Source organism: Artemia franciscana, chromosome 17, assembly GCF_032884065.1.
Source record: "Artemia franciscana chromosome 17, ASM3288406v1, whole genome shotgun sequence".
NCBI classification, from domain to species: Eukaryota; Metazoa; Arthropoda; class Branchiopoda; order Anostraca; family Artemiidae; genus Artemia; species Artemia franciscana.
The window spans coordinates 27695642-27709788 of record NC_088879.1 but is presented as its reverse complement, the minus strand read 5'-3'; the positions used below and the strand labels follow the sequence as shown (position 1 = coordinate 27709788).

Here is a 14147-nt window from a genome sequence, read left to right as displayed (position 1 = left end):
GGTTGAACTCTTCATTAAGAAGTTATGATGCCTACGTTATTTAAAAAAAAGTGGATTTTTAACCAAGAACTTTTATTGTGTGTTATTGTTTATTATTTCCTTTGCTGAAGACAGCCCTTAGATATAGGGCCAAAATATTCAGATTGGTTTTGTTTGTTCACTGTCTTGGGAAAAAAGTCCTCATTATTCTCTCTTCTGTATTTCTATCAAATTTTTAAGATTTGGAAATCAGAAGAGGACAAACATAGAAGCCTGACAGTACCTTCCTATAGCATGTTTTGGTCCTGGATTCATCAATGAAAGTTTCATTTTCCTAACCTATCCCCTTTTCAAATAGCAAAAAGTAGCTGAACTATAGTTTTCTCCTTCTTTATAGGATAGCAAAAACTAGCTAAACTAAAATTTTACTATATAATCAAGATAAAACCTTTGACAAAGTTCAAAATAAAGTAGGCTACTAATATGGAAATTAAAGGTATATGAAGTGTGCCAATATATAGAAGTGGGAGAAGGTCCAGCCCCAATGGCTGGACAACCACTGCAATACCCACCAGTCCTATTCATGGTAGCCAGCTTTACTGAAAAGAAACTTATCCTGGATGTCTCTTACCAGCACAAAGACACAATTCGATTCTATGGCAACAGCTCCAAAGAAGATTGCAACGCCAGAAAAACCCTGTTGGAGGAGATGAAGAAGAGACAGGCAAAGGGAGAAACAGACCTAGTGATCAGAAAAGGAAAAATCACAAAAAACGGGCAAATTTGAGCAATTTTGATGGCGGGCTGCTTGAGCATGGAAAAATAAACAGTACCTCTTACCATCTCAGCCCCCCTGTAAATAGTCTATGTGTCAGTGATAATAATTATGTAACAGTAAACATGTGTAAAAAGTAAAAATAGTAAATTAACAGTTATGTCCCCATGCCCCTCTGCATTGTCCCTCAATAGCAGCTCTGTGTACCTCAGCTGTAACTCACCCACTTCAACCATTAGTGAGAACAATAGTGTGCATAGCCAAAAGTTGCCTAGACACACCCAAAAACTTGTAAACATTATGACAGCTAACGTTGATGTTATCACCAATAAGATGCCAGAACTGGCAACTGTGCTCAAATTAAGTCAGATAGATTGTGCAACTCTGACAGAAATTAGCCCTAAAAATTCCAGATTTCAACTGACAGAAGACTCCATCTGCCCCACTGGGTACAACATCTTCAACAATCTGTCTGATCCAAACTGCAGAAGAGAACTGCAAACTTACTTACCTTGAGTTGAAGCCACTTGGGTATCCCTGTCCCTACCTAACGAAATGTTTGTCCTAAGCTCAATTTACAGGACCCCCAGTAGTCCATGCCAGCTTCTTCTTCTTCTTATTCAGCAGACGGGCTTTTCAGTCGATACTATTTAGCCCTTTTCCTTTGGCTCACTCTGTGAGATCAACAGAGCTATGGAGCTGGTTTGTCTTACATGATTTGTATCTGCTCAGATTTCTTGAAGCATATCTTTTGATACCAGCAGTTGAATTATAAGACAGTATATATTGATCTCTGTGCTCTGCAAGAGAGTATGGTCAGCAAGACTCTTGGCTGTTAGTGGAATTTTGTGGTGTTTGAAGTATTCTAACATTTTACATTGCAGGGTATACAGTGCAGACGTCAGCATATTACATTCAAATAGGCAGTGATCTATTGTTTCAGTCTTAAGATTACATGACCTGCAAAGGGGGGACGAGGGAACTTCGCCACTTGAATTAGGGATTTGATATGAAAATGCCTGAAAATTTAGTCCATTTGAACCTGACCAAATTCTATGATAAATCTTGGAAAGGTGCTTACTTGGGAAAGGTGATAGGGTAGGATTCTTATTATTTATCAGTACCTCTGTAAGTCTCCACCTGTAAATATCTCTAATGGGGATTGGTCTCCCACTTGGCTGGTCAATATTCAAAGCATTTTTTGCTATTTCATCTGCCTTATGGTTACCTATCATACCCGAGTGGCTTGGAATATACTGTATATGAGTTAAAATACCTTTTGAAGCAAAAATATCAATAATCCTAAGACAAAGAAATGTGTCAATATCCATCATATTTTGAGAAGCTGACGAAAGAAGCTCAAGGCTTGACAAAGAGTCAGAATATATTATAATATTTTTAATATTAACATTCATATATTCATTAACCATGAGGAAATCTAATGCCATGATTATGGCATTTAGCTCGGCAGACATTACAGATGAATTATCTTGTAATCTCTCTCCTAAAGCGATATTATGGGTTGGGAAGAATGCTCTGCTTGCCACTTTCTCATTCATTTTGGACCCATCTACAAAAATTTGGAAATGGTTTTTATAAGCAACATTATTTAGCTCGGCAAATTTTTTCTGAATAAAAGAAATGGGGGTAAGTTCTTTGGTCCACTTTGAGAAGTCAGTCTTTATAATGGGGGTTGACCAACTCCAAGGGGGGGTTTGGAGGAATGTGGGTGCAATAGATTTTACTGGCACTGGGAACTTCTTCTGGATATTTGCATAATCATTTGCAACGCCTCTAAACATAGATGGATTTCTTAACCAGTTATGCAGGGTATGAGAATCATTGGCTTCAATTTTTGTAAGGTACTTAATTAGTAGAGATCTTCTTCTTTCATTTATTGGTGATAGTCCACTCTCAGTAAGCAGAAACTTAGTTTTTGTTGGTTTCCTAAGACCAACTATAAGACGAATTATATCATTTTGCGTCGTTTCGATTTTTTGCATGTGGGTCTTAGCACAAGCACCATAAACTATGAGGCCATAATCTATATGGGGTCTTATATATGATTTATAAAATTGGAGTAGTGTTTTCTCATTACAACCCCAAGGTGTGGCTAGTAGCCTTTTAATTATTCTTATTTTTCTATAGCACTTTTTTATTGTATTTGTGATGTGGAGGTGGAAATTTAGTTTTTGGTCAAGTATGAGCCCTAGATAATTAATTTGATTGTCCTCTGGGATAAGTACTCCATTTAATGTTAGCCTAGCATCATAATGATTTAGCTTATGGTGGAATTGGATAATTTTTGACTTTGTGGGTGCAGTAGGTAAAATGGACTTTCGGGAGAACTTTTCAAATTGGATAAGTGCATTTTGCAACTTTGAATGCACAATCTCGAAGGTATTGCCAGTTGCCCATAATACCAGATCGTCAGCGTACTGTAGATTGGTATGTGGGAGGTTCATGTCCCACAGAAAAAGTGAAAATAGGAGGCAGCTCAGGACTGCACCCTGTGGAAGGCCTTTGGTTATTGAAGTTTTGGGTGAAGAGGCTGAACCTACACAAACAATGAAACTTCGGTTTTCTATAAAGGATTTTATGAAGGATACAAGTTTGGGGGGTAGTCCAAGGTTTGTAAGTTTAACTAAGAGAATCTGGTGGTCAACATTATCATAAGCTCCTTCAAAATCTAGGAATGCAGCAGTTAAGACATTATTTTTTGATAGAGAGTCATTTATTGCATTTGTTAACACTATGAAAGCATCTGTTGATGAGTGATGTTTCCTGAAGCCAGTTTGAGTATGAGGTATCAGATTATTCTTCTCAACAAACCAAAGCAGCTGATGGTAAATCATTTTCTCCATTAATTTTCCCAGCACTGGGGTAATCATTATGGGTCTATATGACTGAGGGTCATGTTTAGGTTTGTTTTTCTTTAAAATTGGTATGAGAGATGAACATTTCCAGTTATTAGGGAATGTGGATGTAGCCCATGCATGGTTATAGCAATTTAGGAGCTCCTGTTTATACAAAGGGGTAAGATTCTTTATCCATATAGGGTGTATATTATCATAGCTACTTGTAACATTGGCCTTGATATGCTGTATTGCATTATTCAATTCATGTATTGAGAAGGGATGGTTTATATATTCTGAACCTGGTCGGGGCTGGTAAATAGGATTTGTCATGATTTGTGTGGTGATATTTTTGTTTTTTGATGTTAGCTTTTTTGAGAAAAGGGAGGCAAATAATTTTGTCTTATCAATGTCATTATCATAATGGGAATTCTCATGTATTAGTTCATACATAAGAGGGTTGGAGGATGTTTTTTTCCCACAGATTTTGCTTATAAGTCTATGTATTCTTGGCTCAGATGTTTCTTTGGAAAGATTATTTGCAAAATTATTCCAATAATTATATTTGGCATTAGTTATTGTTCTCTCGAGGTTAGCCTCTGCTTGTAATTTACTTAAATATGTGGCAGGGGATGGTTTTCTTAGGTATGCTCTCCTATTTGCATTTTTTATTCTCCACATAATTTGGCAATCTTTTGTCCACCATGCTTTAGGGGTGTGTTTGGGGATGGTTTTCCTAGGTGAAGTTCTGGGGATAGCTTGATTAGCTGCATTTGTTAATATTGATGTCATAGCTTCAGCACACGTGTCAGCAGTTACAACTGAGATATGACATTTCTGGTTTAAACTTAGGACTTCTTCATTAAGCTTATTTCTAAACATGGTCCGATTTGCTTTGGTGTTGACATATTTAGGGATATGTGGGAGAATGCTGGCTGGTTCATTTAAAGAGGATACTATTGCAAAATGGTCAGTGCATAGATTTTCAATTTTCTTAATATAAATTTTATTTAGTATATTTATTGAAACAATTTGTAGGTCAATAGTTGAGAATTTGCCACTTTTGGGGTTAAAATATGTATTTAGATTAGGAGGGGTAGCAATTGCTAAATCGGCATTATTTGAAATCAATCTTTCAATAAGCTTACCAACTTTATTTGCTGGCTTATCCCCCCACAGAAGACTGTGGGCATTAAAATCCCCGCAGATGATTATGTTTTTTAGCATATTAGAATTAGTAACATAAGTGAAAAAATCCATGGCATCTGTAGTCTAGCCATTAGGGTTATAAAGACTTAATATGTATGTTTTTGTATTATTTATCCAGACATTGATACCAATAACATCAACATCATTTGAAAAATCTGGGAAATTAATACCGCAAAATTTAATATTATTATTTAAAATTATAGCTATGCCACCTCCTTTTCTCTGTGAAGACCTATCCTTTCTCAGGATAGTATATCCTGGAAACTGTGTTTGTTGGTTATTAGTCAAATGGGTTTCTTGAAGACAAGCAATATCAATGGAATTATTATTCATAAAAGATAAAAGTTCATTTAACTTGTTTTCTGAAAGTGATCTTACATTCCACTGAAGTATTGAAATATGCTGCTTTGTTGTTTTAATTTTCATTTTGCTGTGTATCAATCTTTAGCTTTGCTAGGAGCAGAGCAAGATCTTTTTTTGCTTGGATATGCATGTGATTGGGTAGGTACGATTTTGCCAATTCGCTTATTATTTTTGCTTTTTGTGGTTGTTTTAGGTTCATTGACTGTACTGCATTAGAATTTAGTATAAATAGGCACATGTTAGGTGTTAATTCATTTGGATTTTCATCTGGCTTTTTGTTGATAATTTGATTAATACATGTTAATACTTCTGATTCATTTCTACTTGGGAGAGGTGGCCATTCTGATCTTCTATCATTACTTGTAGAGGCTAGAAGGTTTGTCCAGGGTGAATCTCTCTTATAGGAATGTGAGCTTGGTTGCTTTGAGGAAGGAGTCTTATTGAGGGTGCTTGATGCTTTTGGTAGAATAGTTGGTCTGTGGGTGAGAGGGTTGGGTGGTTTCATAAAGTTTTTGGTCAGGTGTGATTGAGCTGCATTTGCTTCCATTGCTGCAAAAGGGTAAGGTATGTTTTTTTCTGTTGCTATTTGAAGTGTTAGTGCTCGTTTTTTATATACAGGGCATACAGTTTTATTAGTAGAATTGTGGGGACCATTGCAGTTGATACATTTTGTCTGATTGTTTTTACAATTTATCATTCCAGTGGGGTGGGAGTTTTTACAAGAATTGCATTCAAGTAATGTTTCACTGCATGTGTTTTTTGTGTGTCCTAGTCTTAGACATTTTTGGCATTGGATAGGTTTTGGCTTGTAGGGCTTGTGGGGTTTCCTTTGTCCAAATAGGAATATCTGATCCAGGTTATTATTTTATTCTCTTAGTGTGAATAAGAAAGACTTGCTTAACTTTTGGCCATTGGCATCTGGTTTACCCAATTGGGTTACATTAGCTACTGGGATTGGGTTACCAGTTCTGTCAGAGAGTCCTTCTTTTAGATCCTGAATAGGAATTTCTGGAGGGATGTTATACACTACTATTTTAGTTGGGTTTTGGTTTGGGGTCCAGAGAACAGATTTTATTGGTATGTTAAGAAGAGATTTTGAATTCTGTAATATATCTGCTGATTTAGAATCTTGAAGGGCTATTAGCAGGGATCCATCACGGTTAATGTTTAATGAAAACATTGATTTTAACATTTTAAAGATTGCAACCCTCAAGAGAGCTATCTTTTTTATCTCAAAGGGGGTATCTGGAGTGATTTTTAAGTAAATTCCAAGGTTTTGTGAGGGGAATGTTGGAACATGGGAAGGGGTATTATTTTTGATTGGTGAAATCTTTTTCCTTTTTTTGGAGTTTCTTGATAGGACCTCTTGAAATTCATTTTCAGTCTCATCCTGTATTGTGACATATGCCCCGACTTCCACCATTGTATTATTCAATGACCCCTCATGTGAGCTTTGAGAAAGTTGACTTGACCAGCCAAGGGGTTGAATGTTTTCAGTGGTAGCCTACTTGGGGTAGGGTCCGGGGGGATTTTTTTGGGTGGTGTTCTATGCATTGCCTATTGAAATAAGCTTTAATACAATCAAAAAGAAGAATAGAAAAATTGATGTTATAAAACCAGACTGTCTGCCACTCTTTCAAAGGGAGGACTTCACCATCCACAAAAAAACACTATATTGTTGTCTAGAAGATGGTTTGGTATAAGATTGGTTCAACTGACTGCTGATAAATCTAGGTAAATATCACAAGAACTTTTATTATAAATTCCTTAAAGCGTTGCTGTTGTGTTGTGTGTCTCCGTCCTCTCAATGCCAGCTGTCCTCTCAAAGAGCAATTGCTGAAATGACGCAATTCATACTATGCAACTTTGCTCATGACAGGGGACTTCAACCTCCCAAGCATGTTCTGGATGGATGGCCAGGGTGTGACCAGGTCAAGCCTTGAGCAAAACCCACTAATTCAAGTACTTGCTGATAATTTTCTGTACCAAACAGTAACTGTGCCCACAAGAATGCGCCCAGGACAAAATCCTTCAACACTCAACCTAGTCATAATCAATGATCCAGAAAAGGTGATTGGGACACAGACTCTCAGTCTGATTGGCTCAAGTGACCACATGCCAGTCCTCTCATCTATACAACTCAACTCCAAACCATCAAAATCTACTAAGCAATACTTTACTAATTACAAGATGATGGTGGAAGAGCTGATAGATGCCAATCTGGAAATTCTGATCTCAGATGACGTGGAAGCTTCATGGCTAATCCTAAAAAATACCCTACTAGAGAGTCTAGACAAACATACCAGCATGACATGGAAAAAGAAACCAAAAACTCTACCTTTCCTCACCCCAAAAATCAAGAAACTATGCAATAGGAAGAAAAACTTTGGGAGAAGTTTGTGAAACAAAAAACAACAACAGTATACAAAAAGTACAAAATTGCCAGGAATCTCCTCAGAAAAGAAACACAGAAACTCACTGTAAACTACAAAGAACATCTGGCCAAAAATGTCAAGGAAAACCCTAAGTTATTCTGGAAACATATCTCCCTACGTGAACCAGGCAGACAATCAGTACCAGACCTTGAGAATAACAGTTCAGTCTCTTCCTGCGCCTTCAAAAAAGCTAACCTTCTGAATAAGCAGTTTGCCTCAGTGTTTTCTAAGGATGACCTCCAGTCAGCCCTCCCACCAGCAGAACAGGCTCACACTGCCTTCCCAATGTTACACTCACTGATCACAGTTGAAGAAGTAACCAAACAGCTTAAGGAGCTTGATGCCAACAAGTCAACTGGACATGATGGTCTGAGCCCACGGCTGCTGAAGGAACTAAGCCCTGCTATTTCAATGCCCCTGATAAAATTATCTAACTTGTTGCTAACACAAGGGAAGCTTCCAAGGGATTGGAAGAAGGCAATAGTCATCCCAATTCATAAGATGGGTAGCAAAACTTCAGCAGCAAACTATAGACCTATCAGCCTTACCTGTTTGGCATGCAAGGTCATGGAGAGAATTGTGAACAAACACATCATTAACCATCTTGAGGCTAACTCACTCATCAGCAGCAGCCAGCATGGTTTTTGTTCAAAGAGATCAGTGGATACAAACCTTCTTGAGTCTTACAGTCTTGTAACTGACCTAATAGAAAAAGGATTACTAGTGGATATAATCCTGCTGGATCAAACCAAAGCTCTCAACAAGGTTTGTCACCGCTACCTCATTCACAGGCTATGCACCCTGTCTCTCAGTCCAAAAGTGATCAGTTGGATTGAGGATTTTCTGAGGGACAGAACACTGCAATGGACAAAATAGTTGTGCACTCTCTGATGAAGTCAATGTCACCAGCAGGGTCCCCCAGGGCAGTGTCCTGGGCCCTACCCTGTTCAATATATATTTAAATGAGCTAGCCTTATCACCAGTAACAAAACCATGCCATCTGGATGCTGAGTGGAGTGACAAACCATGGAGATTTGACTGGGATGCACCAGAATTTAATCAACCATGTATGCAACTGTCATCACAAGGAGTGATTCAACAGGATCAAAAGCCCTTATTTCACTCCAAGATGTGATTTAAGGTAAGGTTGGGATGTAAACAATTTTTTCCTAGGCACCACTAGCCTTGAGAACAGCTCTGATTGCTTTTAAATAACAAATTTTGGTAAAATCCTAGTTGATTGACTTTTGTCTATCTCAGAAAGGGGTTAGGTTAGGAAAATGAAACTTTCAGGGATGGGTCTAAAGGCTAAATTATGTCTGGGAAGTTATTATGAAGTACTCACCTCTACTCCTTCTCCCTCTAGAGGACCCTGAAATTTGCCAATATGATAGGTCTATACCAATTGAAATTTTGACAAAACAACATTTTACCTTAATTTTCAGTTACCAGTTGTCTTTTCTCTGCCTTTAGTTCTGAAAATGTAACTCCTGTTATTTGAGTAGAATTCTGAGCCATATAGGCCTAAATGGTTTTATTTTTCAAAATTTAAGAAACTTTGAAACCTTATAAATTGGGATTGAGCAAAGTTGTGATGCTGAAAACAATTTTGTTGTAGCTCATTCAAGCAGAAGATCTATTTTGCAAGATTTCACTTTTATCACACACATATTTTTAGAGGTCATCAAAGGTCAGGGCTCTCTAGAGGGAGAAGGAGTAGAGGTGGGTACTTCAAAATAGCTTCCCAGGACATTCTTTAGCCTTTAGACTCATCTCTGAAAATAGTATCTTCCTAACTTAACACCTTTCCAAGATAGCCCAAAGTCAATCAAATAGAATTTTACCCAAATTTCTTTATTTGCTCTTAATTTTCAATAATAATCTGATGCTATAAAGTAGGCCTATGCCAACAGAATAGGCTAAGATGAATTAATGGTTAAAAGAGATGTATTCACTGATGCAGAAATGAAAAGTAGAAAATATTATCTTATAGTCTACTGCCTAGAAATACATCTAGTCCTATTAAGGGGAAGGATATAGGCCTAGCATAATTGTCATGACAGCAGTATTATCTGAAAAGAAGGTTGAATCAACTATATTTAATCTCTGAAACTACCTGTGTTCTTCGAAATGAATTTTAGAACACCTCCCCATACCCTAATTTGGGCTGTAGCCTATGCTGTATCATTTCCAGAAGAATTAATAGCCTACTCACAGAGAAACAGCTATCTGTAGTTAGCCTAGAACTAATATACACTATCTTTAATTTTTCAAAAATTACACAACAAACCTGATCTCTTCCTCAGCAACAAAATTCGTTAAAAATTAAGTTGGCCGCATTTTATTCTCAAATTAACAAACATAAACATGGACCAAATTTTTCTATTTCATTCTTTCTTCGATTTAGGCTACTTGCAGAGTTACCACTCATCTGTAGAAATTAATGTGTCCGAAGAAATTAACGCCAAAGAAAAGCAGTTTGGTCTCAGTTATTATTTACTGACTCGAATAGTCGAAATTAAAATAGCTGAACTTTTTTTTGAATTGTTTAGATTTTTTAAATATTCATGTGTAAAACCAAATATAATATAATAGCAAACACACTTTAACGCTCTACTTATAATAAACAAAAATGACTAAGAAGTAAAAAGCTGCTGCTACCTCAAAAAATGGGAAAATAGTACTGATAAGGAAACTCCTCATTAAAACGCTCCAATAACTCGAGTTGGGCTTTTGTTACTACATCAATGAGATTTTTATTTAATGATGAGCAACAATGATATACTCTAAGACTTGGTTTTCAACCTTAGTTCGTCACCTTTTCATTAATTTCCAATTGAAAGACAGTTGGAGATTTATGACATCTAGATCTTAAGCAATTCAAAATGAGGCAACAGTAATTAAAAACTACTAGCGATAATTATAATGTAGGATCTGGCGACTCCATTAAAAAGTAAAAAATTTGATTTAAAACATGAGTCAAAATTCAGTCCGCACCTTTTTGCTTTTCAAACTACCTAATGAGGTAAGAATAAAGTAATTTAGGGCTAAGTAAAGTCTCCAAATGCAAGACAATGCTAGTGTTTTTACACTAGTGCCAGTTTCCACTCCTAAAAGCTTTCTTTACTCTTTGTGCAACCATTTAATGATTTGAAAAATAGCTACCTTTGTACTGCTGCACTTTAAATACAAAATTTGCTTATTGTTGTAAAGTCAGAATCGGGACGTGGAAGCATTTTTGCAGTTTTCTATTTAACATCTCTTTTACTATACAATTACTAACTTGTATATTTGTATTTGTTCCTCAATTATTTCAGCCCTAAATCTGCTGCAGCTCAATTCTACTCTTGGTAAAAGTCAGTGATTCAAAATCTCTCCCTGTAAGTTTCACTGAAACTACATAAAGAAAAGTGATATTAATTAAAATGGCATCAATGGTTGGAGGGTTAAATGCTAATGAAGACATTTCGGGTTTTATCACAATGAAATGGTATTCGGTGTCACATAATTACACAAGTTATATGTATTAAAAAATGTTCGTATAGAAAATGAAAAAATTCGAAGTTATGAAGCTTTTAAGTAAAAATTTTCTCTCCATAGATTGCACCATCTAAAAATTGATCAAATTCACTGATATGATGGAATAACATCCAAAAGTGATTTCAAAATCCAAATGATTTCAAGATATAAGCAGCATCGAGTTTTAAAATACAGCATACGAATTTGCAGACGATTTCAAACTTTTAGTCTAAGGTGTTAGTATGATTCTACCTTCTAATAGTTCTGCATCGACGGCATCTTTTTTTCACTTTTTTTTCCGTGCAGCTAGTTGGGCATTGATAAATACTGGAGAGCTGTTTAATGGCTCATTTGAAAGGAAATTGCTACATTTACTTCCTTTTGTAATTAAAAAAAAGAAAATTAATTTCAAAATAGAACCTTTTTTTACAAAAAAAACTGCATTTTGTACAAGACTGTGGTAGCAAATGTTATTAACATCATCTTGCATATGAATCGAAGCAGTATTTTTAATATCACAAGAAGCATGTGGATTTAGTGGATTTTACTGCATAAAATGCAGTAATTCTTTTAAGATTTTAATAAAAATCTGATTGGTGAATTGAAACTAGAGTAATTCTGAAAATTTTAAATAAAATAATTTTATTTCGTCTCTCAATTCAAAGTTATAATTGCATCCTGGAACCAAACTTCTTTTGGCTTAATTCCTAAATTGAGCATCTGTATAAAGTTATTTCCATAGCAAAAAAGAAAATTTCGAAATAAATTTTATTTTATTTTAGTTCTCAGTTCAGGATCGCTAAAGTTATAATGTAAACTGCAAAAATATTTATGATGTCCGAGCAATAATTTAAATTTTCTAATTCAAACAGGAAAAATAGTTTTGTTTCGTTTAAAATTAGTTTGTTTTTGTTAGTTTCTGACTTCTCGGCGCGGCATTTTATGAGTATAACTTTAAACATTGAATAGATATGGTCATAATAAAGAATGAGCTCTAGCCCACAATAACTGAGATATTCAATATAAAAGCAGTTTGGTACTTTGGAAGCATGTTGGTCCATAATACAGGTTGCAGCGGTAGCTAGTGTCCTAGTAAGAGATGATCACGCCCAATACTAAGAAATATAATATACCATAGCTCCTGAAAATAGCGTCAGATTAAAACAAAAAGCGAACTATTAGAACCACCTTGTACAAAACCTCTACAAATGAAACTTACCGTCACTTGGCTTGGATAACAAGGAAAATCTATTGGCTTGAAATAAAAGAAAATTTGCTTGAACTACAATATTCTGCATACACGGCATATTTTCCCCCTCTCTTTCTCCTCAGCTAGAAGGGCACCGAAACATCACATACAGCTGTTTAATGGCTCATTTTAAAGGAAATGGATGTATTTAAAAACTTTTGTAATTAACAAAATAACTTCAAAAATAGAATCAATTTTTTTACGAAAAACTGCAATTTTGTTTAATAGTTGTTAATAGTATAGTTGTTTAATAGTTTTTAATAGTAGTAACAGAAAATCATCTTGCATACGATGATCAAGATAGATCTATAGTAAAGTTAGCGTAAAGAGCAAGGTATTGGCGAGGGACTGACTCCCTTCATATATGGAATCATTTCCGTTCGTTTTAAGTTTTAATGTTGCTCCTTAATTTCTGTTGAAAAAACTTGCTCTTTTTATTTAATTTCTGATGTTCTTTTTTTAATTACTTTTGTCTTCATTCAGTTACCCTTCTTTACTGGCTGCAATCATTATGGTGGCACAAAAACTATGTTCTGTGAAAAATAAATTACGGAGTTTTAGCGACTGATGCCGAAATTAGGACCGTACTTACGAGCGAAGGTAAAGGGGGTTGTCCTGCAAAAAAAAAACTACAGAAGGTTATAACTTATACTACTTATAATTGCCCTTCACTTTTTGTAACATAAATATTTTACTCATATCTTGGCTCTTTCTCCGAGTATTGGAAAAAACATACCCACATCAGAGTTTCGTTTGTTTTAGTAAAATATTATGTAAATAACAATATTAACACAATAATAAGAAAATGACAACACTGTTCTAAAAATAGTGTCATAAAAATTATTAAAATACACGAGGATATTCAAAACTTAAGACACATTCAGAATCAGTCAACCATTTAAATTTGTAAAGAGAGGTTATAAAGCATTTCTATCGTGTGTAGAACACAAATGATTATTAGCATACGAAGGCAGGTTAGGCTCCCAACTTCCCCCAACATTGGGCCAGCTCTCTGTGAAATTTTCTAACGTATCGTTAATGAACGGGGTCACTCCCAGACTAAGCTCCTATTATTTTTCTATGCCATTGTAGGGGGGAAATGTGCCCAATGACCGTAAAATTCAATCTCATCCTGGGACCAAATGCCCTTTTTATGTTTCGCCTGAAAAATCTCATAAACTTTCATTGATGTTTCACGGTTCGACTTGAAAAACAATACTTTACCCCAGGGTTGCCACCCAGTGAAATCACTTGATTTTACTAATTTTATGGATGATTTTCTGATTTTCTTTATGATTTAATAAACTTGTGATTTATATGTAGAATTAATGATTTTTTTTATATAGGTAGCATAAAAAATCACTAACAGTCCCTATATAAAATATTGAAATAGTGATAAATCACTAGGGGTAGCAACCTTTCTTTACCCTAACTAGGAATTCAATATAAGGTCAAACCCTAATCAAGATTATCGAAACACCTCTAAGAATGGAAGAGCTAATTTTCAATTGTCTGCAAGTGGTTTTTGGTGAAAAGCAATAAAAATGTTCTGAACCAATGCAACAACCTAAACACAATTGGAATATAACTATCTTTGCGTTTGGACATAATATTGACGTCAGGTGGAAGTATCATATTATTCCCCCCCCAAAAAATAAAAAAACTATCAAGATGTAATTCCAAAATCAGGGAATTCCAATCTTCTATACAAACTTAAAAAGTAACAGAAGTAAAACTTGCGTTTCAATTTGATAAATGGCATT

General features: G+C 35.5%; 1 protein-coding gene across 3 annotated transcripts in view; it reads right to left on the bottom strand.

The window, feature by feature from the left end:
- The window catches only part of LOC136038094 (uncharacterized), a 39471-nt gene extending 29434 nt beyond the window's left edge, over positions 1–10037 (bottom strand). For all 3 annotated transcript variants that reach the window (XM_065721103.1, XM_065721105.1, XM_065721104.1), the window contains exon 1: positions 9907–10037. The gene's annotated coding sequence lies outside the window, so the exon portion shown is untranslated. The remainder of the gene's footprint in view (positions 1–9906) is intronic.
- Positions 10038–14147: the final 4110 nt, after the last annotated feature.